We start from the raw sequence: 15,079 nt of genomic DNA on the forward strand, positions 1-15,079 counted from the left end.
AGACAGTAACGAGTGGGGTATAACAGGGGTCTGTTCTTGAACCCCAGCTGTTCACAATGTCAGACAGTAACTAGTGGGGTATAACAGGGATCTGTTCTTGAAACCCACCTGTTCACAATGTCAGACAGTAACTAGTGGGGTATAACAGGGGTCTGTTCTTGAACCCCAGCTGTTCACAATGTCAGACAGTAACTAGTGGGGTATAACAGGGATCTGTTCTTGAACCCCAGCTGTTCACAATGTATGTTGCTGATTTAGATGAGGAAACTAAATATAATTTTTCAAACTTTTTAGATGGCACAAAGCTGGGTGCATACATGTTGAAGTGTGATTTGGAGAAGCTTTGTAAGTGAAAATTAATATTGGTTACGTTATATTTGGATAAATGTAAGCTTATCTAGTTTGTAGCAATAAAAAAACAAGGCAGATTATCGTTTCAATGGCACATGGGAGTGTCAATGAGACCAGAGGATCCTTGCGCACCAGTTGCTGACAGTAAGTGCACAAGTGCAGCAGGCAGTAAGGAAACAAATTATCTGTTGGCCTTCACAGAGTGAGGATCCAAATAAAGGAACAAGAATGCTTTGCTGCAGTTACACAGGGCCTAAGTAAGTCCACACCTGTTATATTGTGTACAGTTTTGGCATGCCTATCTGAAAAAAAGTGTTCTTCCTTTTGACGGCGTTCAGCACGTGTTTACCAACTTGACTCCTGGGATGGTAGGAATAACGTATGAAGAGAGATTGAGTCGGTTAAAATTGTATTCACCGGAGTATAGAAGAATGAGGGGATCACATTGAAATCTCCAAATTCCAAACAGTACTGGACAAGTTAGATACAGGAAGGATGTTCCAATGGTGGGGAATTACAGAACAAGGGGCCACAGTTTAAGGATATGGGGTAAATATTTTAGGACTGAGATGAGGAGAAACACCATCACCTGGAGAATGCCTGGAAGTGCATTCCTTTTTTCTCCCCCTTTCAAAATAAATTGATCTCCATCTCTTGTTTTCACGGTCTCTTCCTGACACCACACTTGCTTAACAGGGACCCATTTAGGAAAAGCATCCCAAGCAGATAACAGACGTCTCATTTCATTCAGTCAAATGTCTCAGCTTTTACTTAAATTTTGATCTTTTGAGCTTACACCCGAATGTCTGTGAATAGCATCAATATGACTATACATGTACATGTCAGCACTAGGAGCAGATATGTGCCACTTAGCCACTCTCGCCTGCTTGGTCATTAAATAAAATCATGTCTGAACTGAGTGTAGCTTCAACTCCACAAGCTATTTATCATAATAACGTTTTGACTCTCTTGTTGACCATCAATATATTTAGCATTAATATAAAAAAACTACCTCCTCCATCTTAGATAGCAGCCCACCATTTTTTTTTGTTCATTTGTTTGTGGGATGTGAATGTTGGTAGCTAGCCAGCATTTATTGCCCATCCCTTATTGTCCTTGAGGGAGTGGTGGTGAGATGGCTTCTTGAACTGCAGCGGTCTTAGTTTTATAATTCGCCCCACTATGTTGTTTGGGAGGGAATTCCAGAATTTTGACACAGCAACTGTGAAAGAATTGCGATACATTTCCAAGTCAGGATACTGAGCGATCAGCAGGGGGAATGGTGGTCATTGGTTTTCCTGTGTATCAGGTGACCCAAAACCCATTGGTGGAACTGAAGGTTGGTGGTGGAGGGAGTGGATGTTTATGGATGTAGTGCCAGTGGTGTGGTTTGCATTGTCCTGGATGGTCTCAAGCTTCTTCAGTCTTAATGGAGTTGCACCCATCCAGTGGGAAGTTATTCCATTTCACTTTTATGGAAGATGGACAGGCTTTGGGAAGTCAGCAGGTGAGTTACTGACGGCAGTATTTCATCGGTTTTGACCTACACTTGTATTCACTGTGTATCTGTGGTAAGTCTAGTTGAGTTTCTGGTAAATGGAATCCACCTGCATGTTAACAGTGGGGCATTTAGTGACGGTAATGCCATTGAATGTCAACGAATTGTGATTATATTTTGTCTTATTTGAGAATGTCATTGCTTGCCATTTATATGGAGCAAATGATACCTGTCACTTGTTAGCCCAAGCCACGATAGTGTCCAGTTCTTTGGACTTGTACTCCTTTACTGTGTCTCCAAAATCTTCTCTCTCCACAAGGCAAGCAGCATTTCTGGACGCTCTTTCTCTTTGCAGAGAAAAGAAAAGTAACATCTTAAAACAAAGGATAGAAGTGCTGACTTGATTTGTTCTTGGAGCTGTCATCTAACTCCTGTGCTGAGCCTGACAGACAGACTAAACACGGAAGATGTTTCCACTAATGTGTGGACACAGAAAAAACAGATACGAGTCACAAATGAATTGATTGTGCAATTCAGAAATCAGTTCTTTGACTGAGTATAAAACAAGAAGATATTGGAAATATTCAGTCTCGATGATAAGTCTCTGGCTTGAGAAGAAGAGTTAATTTTCCCTTTCTGTGGACTGATGCAGAGAAGTCATGTAATATAAAGTGCATTTCTCTCTCAACTGTTGCTGAATATTTCGAGTTGATTGAGTCTGCTTTTGTTTATTCAAAGAGTGCTGAGGCAATGAAACTCATGACAGGAAGTGATTGACATCTCAGTCTCTTCTGAAGCTCGTGTGTAACATTTCACGCTTGCCTGAACATCTTAAACTACTGACATATCAGCACAGTCACCGCACAGGAAGACTCTTCACACTTCAGTGTGAGAACGGATTTATTTAGTTTTCCTACCTGACATCGTTCAGCTTTGAAATTTGAAATGATTTTATCACCAATAATTGCATTCTACTTGCGGCGAAATTCAAATATTCTACACAGGAAAGGTGTATATTTTGTTCACTTTATCCGTTGAGTGTGTGTTCATATCTCTTTGTTCTGTTGTTTATTAGAACCAGGACAGACAGGGACCATGCACTTGTATCAATGGATTCCTGCATCTTTCGTCCTGGCATATTCCTTCATATCTTCGTTATATCAATATTGCTGCTCAATGGCAGCGTGTTTTTCCCAGCATTCTGGGCGGGAATGCATTTGCCCAGGTAACAAAGTGTGAAGCTGGATGAACACAGCAGGCCAAGAAGCATCTGAGGAGCACAAGAGCTGATGTTTCAGACCCACACGAGTTATCTCAGGTTCGCCAGCATCTGCAGTCCCCATTATCTCTGAATGTATACGCCCACTTGTGCGCGCGCAATCTGACGCGTTTCAAACATGCGCAGTACCGGAGGCAAAGGAGAGCCGGAGGAATCGAATGAGGAGCAGGCGCGATAAGGATTTGAAAGGTGAAAATTAGAAATCGAGTGAGTATTCCACGAAGTGGGCGGAGAGGCTTTTTAAAATCTGACAGTAGCCACCGTCACTGAATTGAAAAATACCGATCCCGGTTTTGTCACGAATAGACTGGAATTGCTGAATTCCTTTGTTAGCCGAGGCAGGGCTGGGCGCCGCGAATGTTTTCTGAGCCGTGTGAGCCCGCCATCTTTATCCGGGGCCAACTGGAAGCGGAGAGTGCGCTTGTCCTTTACTTGTTGGGAACGGGGCGAGGGGAAGGCGAGCAGGATTTACGAACAGCAACTTCAAACCAAGAGAAATGCTTTTCTTTTTCTGTTCTGAATCTCTGTCCTGGATTGATCGTGATGGATTTTACACTCTTACAGATCAATGTCAGCAGAGGAATTTGGCCGACTTGAACCTCAGAAAGAGTGAAAGAGTAACTCGATTGATGAGTATCTGAATGTTATCAGCATCTGAATGTGGTAGCTTTCAGGTATGTATGTATGTATGTGTGTGTGTGTGTGCGCGCCAGTGGGAAAAGATTTGAGATATCAGAAAATGAGATACACTATCTGTGGTTAGATTACAGTTGATTAGCTGTTTTTAGTTCTCGGACTTGCTGTCAGGAACGGTCTAACAACTATGGAGTGGATGTAGCACAGATTCACCTGATTGATAACTGAATCTGTAGGTTTGGAATACAAGAAGGCCCATATTAAAAAAAATCAAAAAGTGCAAACCATTTAGCCCATGCCAAATGTCTGGAGCAATCCAGTCAGTCCTATTCCCTTGTTTTATCCCTGCACCTTTGCATTTTTCTCTCAAATGCTGATTCAGTATTTTTTTGAAATCAATTAACATCAAATTTGCTTTGATGAATTAATCTATTTATTACTTTCAAATATCTGTGCATGTGAATCCCTCAGAATCTGCACACTCTTTAGTGTTGTGTTATTGCCTCTACCTATCCCTTCTGCTAAAACACATCACTTCATTCTGTGAGAGGTATCCCTGGAAATTGATTAATAAGAAATATTTTTGATCAAAGTCTTGGGAATATGATTAGTGACTGTTAGCGGAGTTACAGAGAAACTATTTCCACTGAGTGGGGAATTGACGACGAGCAGTAACAGACTGAACATGACATCAGTACCAGCATATTTCCAGGTCAAGTTTTCCAGATCCTTATAACTGTTTGATGGTTCAGGGACTGCAGAATTCCACATTCAATCTGGAAGATTGGAAAGTGCCAAATTGAAAGAAAGCTGCTGTGCGTTCAAGTCGTGCGAGCTTCATTAGAATGGCGCAGTAGTCTATCAGGGCAAACTGGTACAAAGGATGATGTCACATGAGCTGGAGAGATAGCTACATCGAAGACAGGGTGTAGCAGTGGAAAGATACTTTTCAGAATGGAGGGTTTTGATTAGTGGTGTTCCACAGGAATCAGTGCTGGGACCTCTGCTGTTTCTGGTCTATATAAATAACTTGGAAGAACACGTGGCTGGTCTAATCAATAAGTTTGCGGACAATACAAAGGTTGGTAGAGTTGCAGATAGTGAGAAGGATTGTCAGATGATACAGCAGAGTATAGATAAATTGGAGTTATGGGCAGAAAGATGACATGTAGTTTAATCTGGACAGATATGAGGGGATGTAATTTGGAAAGTCAGGTACAGGTTTAAATTATAGAGTAAATGGCAGAACTCTTAGGAACATTGATATGCAGAAGGATCTGGGTGTGCAGGTCCACAGGCTACTGAAAGTGATGGTGCAGGTAGATAATTTAGTATAAAAGGCCTTTGGGATGACTGCCTTCATTGGAAGGTGCAATGGCGATATGGACAGGCAAGTTATGCTGCTGCTTTGTAGAACTCTAGTTAGGCCACACTTAGAATATTGCATTCAGTTCTGGACACCACATGTGGATGTGGATGCTTTGGAGAGGGTATAGAATAGGTTTCCCAGGATGTTGCATGGTTATGGGGGAGTTCAGCATTGAAGAAAGGTTGGAAAGACTTGGTTTGTTTACACTGGGACGCAGCAGGTTGAGAGGGTGGCCTGAGAGAAGTTTATAAGATCGTGAATGGCATGGATAGAGCGGAATGTATGAGACTTTTTTCCCCCCAGGGCAGAGGGATAAATTACTAGAGGACACAAGTTCAAGCTGCAGGGGGAATGTGTGAAAGAGATAAGCAAGGCAAGCTTTTCACACAAAGGTTGCTGAGTTCCTGAAATGTGTTGCCACAGGAGGCAATGGAAGCAGACGCAGCAGCAGCAGTCAAGAAGCACCTGGCTGAATACATGAACAGGAAGGGAAGAGAGGAATGCGGATCCTGTGAATCAAGGCATTTTTAGCATGGAGGGTTAGAATGTGCAGGCACAGGCTTGGAGTGCTAAAGGGCTGGTTCCTGTGCTATGTTGTTCTTTGTTCTTAACAGAGGATTTTGTCTGGGTTGGGAAGCTAAAATGAAAGTCATGGCGCAGCTTGCAAACGGAATGGATTTTTTTTCTGCAGAATAATAGCCCAATCTGTATTTTCTATTCACTATGTGGTACAGTCCCCGTCATAAGCAGTGAGGACAGTAATTAAAATGTGTAAGGTACAAATGATTCATCATTTATTTTCTTCTTGCAAAAACTTGAAAATAGCCTGAAGAAAGATGTTATTTGCAGAGTAGGTTATATGATACAGAAAATCATTGGCAAAGTATTACATTCTAACTGAACTAGAGGCTAAAATAAACTCTGACTGTCAGAATCCCTATTTTTTCAGCAGGTTTAATTTTTAATAAAATGCATTCTGACATATTGAGCAAGTCAATAATCTTTTCCAGTCTGAATCTGCTGCTCAGAGTCCTGGAAGTGATGGTTTTTCCATGCACCACCTGATCTTGTGTTTCTGTCTGGTGAGTTTGGGAGGTTGTTAGAATTACTGGCAGATGAATTAGATTACCTACAGTGTGGAAACAGGTCCTTCGGTCCAACAAGTCCACACCGCCCCTTGAAGCATCCCACCCAGATCCAGACCCATCCCCCAATAACCCACACCCCCCTGAACACTATGGGCAGTTTAGCATGGCCAATCCACCGAGCCTGCACATCTTTTGACTGTGGGAGGAAACCGACACAGACAGAGGGAGAATGTGCAAACTCAGTCGCTCAAGGCTGGAATCGAACCCAGGTCCCTGGTGCTGTGAGGCTGCAGTGCTAACGACCGATCCACCGTGCTGCCCATATGAAGCCCATCTCCATTAATGCTCTCCCTATTTCTCAGTTTTCCCACAAAGAACACCTTTATGCAGCCCCAGATTTGGCAGCCAGTTCCTTTCACTGAAGCTCAATACTGAACCAGTTCTATTGTTATAACAATCCAAGAGCTTTCATGGTCGCATTGTCCACTGTCTATTGCACAAATGATCAGATGTATTCAGTCCAGTTTTAAAGTTCTGCCTTTTTCCCTGTGGGTCATATTTTCTTCTTACTGTCTGTTATTCATTTTACAGGAAGTTGGAGCATTTGCAGTCAGTGAACTCAAATCTCGCTGCAGATTCTAACGAAATGTTGAATTCATCATGTCTTGAATATCATCAGGCTTTGATCATGGAAGCCAAAACCAGTGTTCACACTGAGAAACCATGGAAACGTGAGGACTGTGAGAAGGAATTCAAATATCCATCTTCCCTGGAAAGTCATCAGTGTGGTCACACTGGAGAGAGACCGTTCACCAGCCCTGACTGTGGAAAGGGATTCATTTGATCATCCAGTCTGCTGACACACCAGCAAGTTCATATAAGAGAGAGGCAGTTCATCTCCTCTGAGTGTGCGAAAGGATTCACTCACTCATCCCATCTGCTGACTCACCGGTACGTTCACACTGGGGAGAGACCTTTAAAATATCCACACTCTAGGAATTGCGAGAAAAGTTCGAGAGAACTAATATCTCACATTAGTGAGAAACCATTCAGGTGCTCTCACTGTGCGACTCGGTTCAAGCGATCATCTAAACTCCCAATACACCAGCACATTCACACTGGGGAGAGACCGTTCATCTATTCCATATGTAGGAAGTGTTTCATTCACTCATCTGACCTGGTGAAACACCAGAAAGTTCATTCTAATGAGAGACCTTTTTCAATGTTCAGACTGCAGGAAATGCTGTAAATGTTCTGGAGAACTGATGTCCCATCAACATGTTCACACTGTTGAGAGCCCAATAAGATACTCTCATGATGGGACTGGGTACAGATGAATATGTAACCTCGCTGTACACCAATGCATCCACACAGGGGAGATACCGTTCACTTGCTTCATGTGCAGGAAGAGATTCGTCAGATCATTGTACCTGCTGAAACACGAGCAAGTTCATTCTGACCAGAGAATGTGGGAAATGGTATAAAGATTCTGAACAATTAGCCTCCATGAACTTGCTCACATTATTGAAATAACTTTGAATGTTCAGATTGCAGAAAATGCTTTAAAAGTCCTCAACAATTGATGATCCATCAATGTGTTGACACAGGTGAGAGACCGTTCCAGTGCTTTCACTTTCAAACTGGGTTCAGGTGATCATTTCACCTCATTGTATGCCAGTGATGTTCAGACTGGAGGGAGGTCGTTCGCCTGCATTGAATGTGGGAAGGGATTCACTCAAACACCCGACAACCCCCCCTGCTGCCCCCCCCCCCAAAAAAAACATGAGTGAATTCACAAATAACCACAGTGGTTGCATTTTGCTATTAATTATGTTCGGTAATGAACACATTTCATTGTTGTCTGTTTCTACTGATGTTAAATTGACTTTCCTGAAAATATAGGTTTTTATTTTCTGAGTAAAAGGCAAATAAATTAGCTTTGTATTTAACACAAAACTTACACTTTGTTTTCAAATGTCCCAAGCACAAGTTAGTTTCTTTTGGCCTTCTTAACGAGAGGATTCAGATTCAGGAGCAGGAACGTCCTTCTGTGATTCCACAGGTCTCAGTGAGCCCATAGCTGGATTCTTGTGTGCAATTTTGGTCTCATTATTCTTGTGGAAGAATGCTTTGGCTGTGAAGGGAGTACAATGAAGGTTGACCAGAATGATTCCTGGGATGACAGGACTGACATGTGAAGAAAGACTGGATCAGTTAGGACTATATTCACTCGAGTTCAGAAGAGTGGTCTTTCATAGAAACAAAAGAATTCTGACAGGGCTACACAGGATAAACAGAGGAAGGCTGTTCTCAATAAACAGGGTGTCCAGAACCATGACTTTTAGGATATGGGCATACATGGGAGCATAAAGATGGGATCCTAGTGTCTCTTTAACCTGTCATCGACAAGCTATTTAGGACTGAGATAAGAAGAAATTTCCTCACCTCTGGAATTATCTGCCACAGAAAGCACCTGAAGCCAAAACATTGAATGTATTTAAGAAGGATTTGGATATAATCCTTGGGGTGAAAGGGATCAGAGTATGGAGAGAAAGCAGGAACAGATGGATGATCAGCCATGATCGTGTTAAATGTTGGAGCAGGTTTGAATGACCAAACGGCCGACCACTATTTTCTTTGTCAATGGTTATTATTTTCACAAATACTTTTTCTCTTCTGATCAATATTATGGTTCTTTCCTCCCCTTTTGTGCTGCTGAACTACTTAATTTTTTTGTAATGTTGTAAGTGTTCCCTACTGTGAAGATTGATTAAAATTATTTGTTTAACTCCCCTGCTCTTTCCTGGCTCCTCATTATCACTGACAAATCTCATTCTCTAAGGGGCCGATGTTCACAGCTCTCTTCTCTTTTTATCTTTTGAAATACTTCATTGACCACAGTATGTTTTCTCCTGTTATGGTTATTTCCTCCCCTTTTTGCTGCTTGACTATATTTGTGTATTTTAAAGTTGCAAGAATGCCCTAATGTGAATATTGTTGAAAAGTATTTGTTTAACTCTCCTGCCCTTTCCTAGCTCCTCAATGTTACCCTTTACAAAGCTCATTTTATAAGGGGCCGATGCTCACAGTTCTGTCCTCTCTTTATTTATTGAAATAATTAATCAACCACAATACACATTGTTCCTCCATAATCATCTATAAGGCCTTGTGTGGTGGCATTGTGAGAGAGGCCGAGCCACAACAATGTACAACAGTTCAATAATGTCCAACTGTATGCAAAAAAGGCAAGTTTCATCAAAGCTTTTTGTCTTGCACACTTCGGTTCATTCACAATAAGCACCAATGGAAAGGGAGCAAACGTTTTATACTGTACTGACCTGGGCGAATAATAGACTCTGATTGGTCAAGGCATTGCAAAGGAAAATGCACCAGTTAGATGATGACCAAACTTTGTTTAAATTTCACGCAGACAGATTGACTCTGATTTTTCAAAGCATCACTGGAGACCTCAACTAAAGAAGGGCTGGCCCCTGTCTGGTTGAGTTGAAGGAGGTGTTATTAATATTAATTGGGCACTATTAATATTTGAGCACTGTAAGCACAAACTGGTTGGCTGTGGCTAATGCGTTATCTATTGTGAAGAGACAAAAGAAAATGCTGTTTGCCAAAATCTCCCAACCTTTAGGTGGAGGTGAGGAATGCTGCAGAATGTGATTGTTAATATTGTCTCCGAAGTGGAAAACAGGTGAACTGTTGCACTTAAGAAACAATTCCTGTGAAAGATAATGTGGGAACATCATGCTGGTAAGCCAGTCGCACATAGTGAGGGGATGGGCAGTGGGAGAAGACACAGTAAATGTATAGCCTGAAACAGAATCTAAAATACATGCAGGATTGGAGGCAGTGGAAGTTCGACAATGGCAGAGAGGTGATCAAGGAAAGCAAGGGTCATAAAACCATACAGATGGACAGAGTTATACAGATTTACAGCACAGAGTGTGCCGTCTGCCCACCATTCCGATGCTAGTCATCAAACATCAGTGAAAGAGAGCAATAGATGAACATGGATTCAGATCCCACAGCAAAGGTGTCACTCCAGATGCAGAGACATTGAACCTCTCCCAAATAACACAGGACAACAATAAAATCCTTAAATTATTAATGACTCATTAAAAAATATTTAGCCCTGAAACAGTCTTATTGATTACAATATTACAATCTGCTGGAACCTGTAGCTGGAAAGATTTCAAAAGTTCCATGTCAGAGAATAGTTTCAAAATTAAGGAAATCCCTTGGAATCGGGTGATGTAACTGAGGTTACTCCGTGGAAATTCTATGAGTTAGTTTGTAAAATCAATCTCCATCAGCCAGAGCGAGCCATTCAGAAGAGATAATCATTTCAATTGATTTGGGTTTTGCTGTGTGTACCAGCCACTCTGAGCTCTGATAAAAGGAGTTTCAAAAATCCATCCATCAGTCCAGTACAGATGTTCACAACATCCCCTCTTCATAGCTCAGGATGACTGACTATTCTCCCTGCTGTACAATATCCCTCAGCGTGGCCAGCAGTCACTCAATTTGAGGATAGCGTCTCCTCAGGGCCATAAGTTTCTATCCTAGGTTTTCATATGAATGAATCAGGCTTCTCCATCCACCCAACCAGAAATTGGCCACTTGCTCGTGCTGCAATCCTAATGTGCCTGAATGAAACCGAGAAACAAAACCCAGGTCATTGCCGTTGAGAAAAAATAAGTAAATTAATAAACCATGTAATTAATAAATAATTAAATAATATAATATTGTAGATTCTATTAAGTTCTCTTCTAATCTGTCCTTCTATGTTCAATTACTTATGCACATATATACCCAGGTCATTCTATCCTTGCAACCCCTTTAGAGATGTACCCTTTATTTTATATTGCTGATGTACATTCATCCCATTAAAATGTATGACCTGACACTTCTCCACATTGAAATTCATCCACCTCTGATCCACACACCCCACTAACTTTACACAAGTTTCCAGAAAATTACGAGAGGCATTGATTGAATGGAGAGTGAAGTATTTTCTCAGGTGAAAATGTCGATTACTATGGGATCTAAGTTTAAGGCAAAAGGGTGTATGTTTAAAGGAGATGTAAGAGGCAAGCGTTTAGACAGTGGGTTGTAAGTGCTTGGAATACACTAGTAGAGGGGGTGGTAAAGGTGGATATGAGAGATAGGTGAATAGGCAGAGAATAGAGTGATATGGATTGCACAGAAACAAAAGATTTTTAGTTTCGAAAGGCATCATGTATCAGCACAGTCTTGGTGGCCCAAAGCACCTGTTCCTTTGCTGTGTTGTTCTTCTTTGTACCATTCTGCTCACATTTTTCTCTGTTTCCAAATCCTAACGTATGCACAAATATTGATCCTGTTCCCTGTAGTCCTATGTTTAGAGCATTAATATATATTTGGAAAACACAAGGGTCTCAACATTGCCACCGAGGGAATTTCAATAGATTCATTCAACTATCCCAAAAAATATCCAAAGCCACTGTTGTATTTCCTTTCTCTCAGCCAATTTTGTACATGTATTGTTATTGTAGTTATTTTCCCCAAATACATAAGCTCACGGGTCAGCTCAATAACATTGAATCACATACTTTCTGGAAGTCTTGGACAAACATGAACTGTATTCCTCTGATCAACCCCATATTTCACACGTTGAAAAGAAAACGTAGGTCATTAACAGCAAGTTAACTAACATCATGTCTCCTGGAGAAATATATGGCAACTTCCCATGAATTGACTGATCTTTGCCCATGTAACTCTTCATTTTGCCTTCACCGTTGCGTCTACAAGTTTCCAAGCAACCAAAGTAAATTGGCTTGTCTGTAACAGTTGGATATATTCTTGCAACTTCTGTTTAACAAATGACTAAACTTTGCAATTTCCCTGTATTCCAGCACTACTCTCGATAAACTTACAAATTCAGCAAAGTTTCTGATCACTTCGAGCAGACTTTGAAAGTAGACATGGCGAGCCCCAGTGAGACAGTTCTCATTCTTCCATGTGGCTCACGATCTCAGAAGATACCCATTTTGGAAAAGCCTGATTGGTTTTTTTTGCTGCTGAATACCACGGGATTGTTACAGCTCCACTTGTCTCACATTCAAAGCCATTTTCAAAACTTAAACACAAGCACAAGACTGATGAATGTAGAAGGGGTAATGTGCACTGAGCATATTCATCTAACTAGTACATGGGAGCATAAAGATGAGATCCTTGTGCCTCTCTAACCTGTCATCGACAACCCCATCACATTGTAACACCTTGTGTCTTATGTTCCTCCAGCTCGCTTTCCAGGTAAACATTGGATTTGCCATTGGCCTGCATTGGCATTGAACACTAATTGACATTGGATCTGGCTGGGCTGAGGGAGGTGAAGGTGAGACAGGGCCAGAAGCAAAAAGAGATGCAAAATCGGGGTGTTGTGAATCAGTTGATTTCAGTGGGGACCGAGTGCTGTGATTTGCAGCCCGAGTTTCCCAGGAGTTACAGTGATTGGGCTAGTGTTTTTTTTAATTGAACGTTTTCCTCAAGCGTGACTTCCTTTTTGTAAACCATGCTGACTCTGCCTGGCTCCGATCTGATCTGGACCACTCATAAACAAAACATTTTACTGTATTTCAGTACATGTGACAACAAATCAATCTGTGCATCCCTCTGTTTCCCTCTCGGTCTGTCTGTTGATCTCTCTCTGTGTCGGTTCTACACTTTTTCTCTCCCTGTGTACCATCCGCACTCTTCTCCAAGAGCAAAAGCCTGTAAGCCCATCACCATTCTGTTAAGCTAGCAATGGCCTGTCAACACATCTCCACTGTTCTACCAATGACCTGTGAACACGTCTGCATTCCCTTCTTCTTGCAACAACTTATTAACACACGACCAGTCTTTTCTTGTAGCTACAGCATGTGAAACATTCCCAATCTGTTCCCCCAGCAACAATCTGTGAGCCCATTGCCACTGTCTTGCCCGAGTCAAGGCCTATGAGCAGATCCTTAGACGGTTGCCCTTGGAAAGGCCTATGAATCCATCCCCACTCTGATCCCCTTGAAACAGGCTCATACCCATCCCCAATTTCATTGCAAAAGACTGTGACCACATCTCCAATGTACCCCAAGCAACAACCTGTTGAACATCCACAAAATGTTCTCGTAGCAACAACGTGTGAACTGATCCTGCCTCTGTTCTCTTAGTAACAGCCTGTCAGCCAATCCCTACTCTCTTCCCCTAGCAACGGCCTGTGAAACCACCTCCACTCTGCTGCACTGACAACTGCCTGTGACCCCATTCCCAATCTGCTCTGCTAGAAACAGTCTGTGAAACCATCAATACTGTATCACTTGCACCAGCCTGTGAACCAATCCTCACGCTTTTGCCTTAGCACCAGACTGTTCAACCATCTCCACACTGTTCTCCTAGCAGTGACTTGGGAACCCAATCCCAATTTAGTTTTATAGCAATAGTCTATGATCCCATCCCCATTCTGTTCCTCTAGCAATGGCCTGTGAGCCCATCTTAATCTTGTTCCCCTCGCAATGATCTGTTAACCCACTCCCACTGTGTTCTCCTTGCAATGGCCTATGAACCCATCCTAACAATGTTACTCTAGCCATAGACTATAAACCCATCCCACACTCTGTTCTCCTAACAGCGATGTGTGAACGTATGCTGAAACTGTTCTCATAGAAAATGGCCTGTTAACTCATTCCCACACTATTATACCTAGGAATGGCCGGTGAGCCCATCCCCATTCTGTTGTGCTAGCATAGGCCAGAGAACCCTTCCTTAGTATGTCCCTGTGCAGCAGCCTGTGAATGCATCCTCTGTTCTCCTCGCACCCCGCCTCTGTTCTACCAGCTATGGCCTTTGAACACCGCCCCACACTGTTGCTTTAGCAATGATCTAGTGATGCATTCCCACTCTGTTTTCCTTGCCTTGGCCTGTGAACCCATCTTCATTCTGTTACCCTAGCACTGCCCTCTGAACCCATCCCCATTCTATTACCCTAGCATCAACCTGTGAATTCATCCCCACTCTGTTCTGCTTTTAACAGCCTGTGTACAGTAGATAGGGGGAGATTTGAAGGATGGAGGGGAGATGGGGATTTATAGAAAGCTGTGAGAGAGACAAGAAGCTGGGAGTATGAAGGCAGAGGAAGGCAGTAAAATCTGTGGGATCAGACTGTGCAGCAGCCCCATTTTTGTCCCTTTGTCTCCCCCAAGCGCCAGCCCAGGTCTCACGCCCTTGTGGTCCAAACTCCAGAGACTGCCTGAGCCCCATAATTCATTCCCCCATGAGCATGTGAGTGTGGAATTGAACGACAAGGACACGAGATGGTTGATTATAATTCTCTCGGTCTCTCTCTCTCTGGTCCCAGCTCCTGTCTGACGATTCCTCACTGCAGAATGATTTGCTTCTCTCTGACTCTGCATCATCCCGAGTTTCAGCTCCTGAATAAAATCTCCTTGGGGGTGGAAGTAAGACAGAGAGAAATGAAAATGGATTAAAATTTTTAAAAAGCACCGAAAGCACAGCAAAATCTCACCGCTTGCTGCTTCAGCAATCTGAGACATTCCCCACCCAGCACAGCAAGATCCCACTGCTGAACATGCCTGAACACCCACAGTCTCACACTCTCCTCACCCCACCCCACCCCGCCCTCCCCACCCAAACATCAGCACAGCTCCTGATTTTAAACCCAGAGAGCGGGGAACAGGAAGATGTCTCAAACTGCCTCAGGGCTGTCCCAGTGTTTCTGTTTGAGGGGAAGGGCAGGAGAGATATTTACTCCAGGGCTGGGATTCACACCCCCTCACACATCCCACACCCCCAATCCCAGAATCTGTGTG

The 15,079-nt window shown here is 42.6% G+C and overlaps 2 long non-coding RNA genes across 2 annotated transcripts; one reads left to right on the forward strand and one right to left on the reverse strand.

Moving 5' to 3' along the window:
* Positions 1 to 3,250: 3,250 nt before the first annotated feature.
* Positions 3,251 to 9,014, forward strand: LOC132209373 (uncharacterized). The gene is made up of 3 exons (XR_009445460.1): positions 3,251 to 3,335; positions 3,693 to 3,802; positions 6,813 to 9,014. It is a non-coding gene; the product is annotated as an uncharacterized LOC132209373 (long non-coding RNA).
* Positions 9,015 to 9,310: 296 nt separating this feature from the next.
* Positions 9,311 to 14,764, reverse strand: LOC132209374 (uncharacterized). The gene is made up of 2 exons (XR_009445461.1): positions 12,152 to 14,764; positions 9,311 to 10,882 (listed from the first exon to the last, which is right to left on the reverse strand). It is a non-coding gene; the product is annotated as an uncharacterized LOC132209374 (long non-coding RNA).
* Between the last annotated feature and the right edge of the window lie 315 nt (positions 14,765 to 15,079).

This window comes from Stegostoma tigrinum, unplaced genomic scaffold, assembly GCF_030684315.1.
Source record: "Stegostoma tigrinum isolate sSteTig4 unplaced genomic scaffold, sSteTig4.hap1 scaffold_90, whole genome shotgun sequence".
In the NCBI taxonomy this organism is placed as follows: domain Eukaryota; kingdom Metazoa; phylum Chordata; class Chondrichthyes; order Orectolobiformes; family Stegostomatidae; genus Stegostoma; species Stegostoma tigrinum.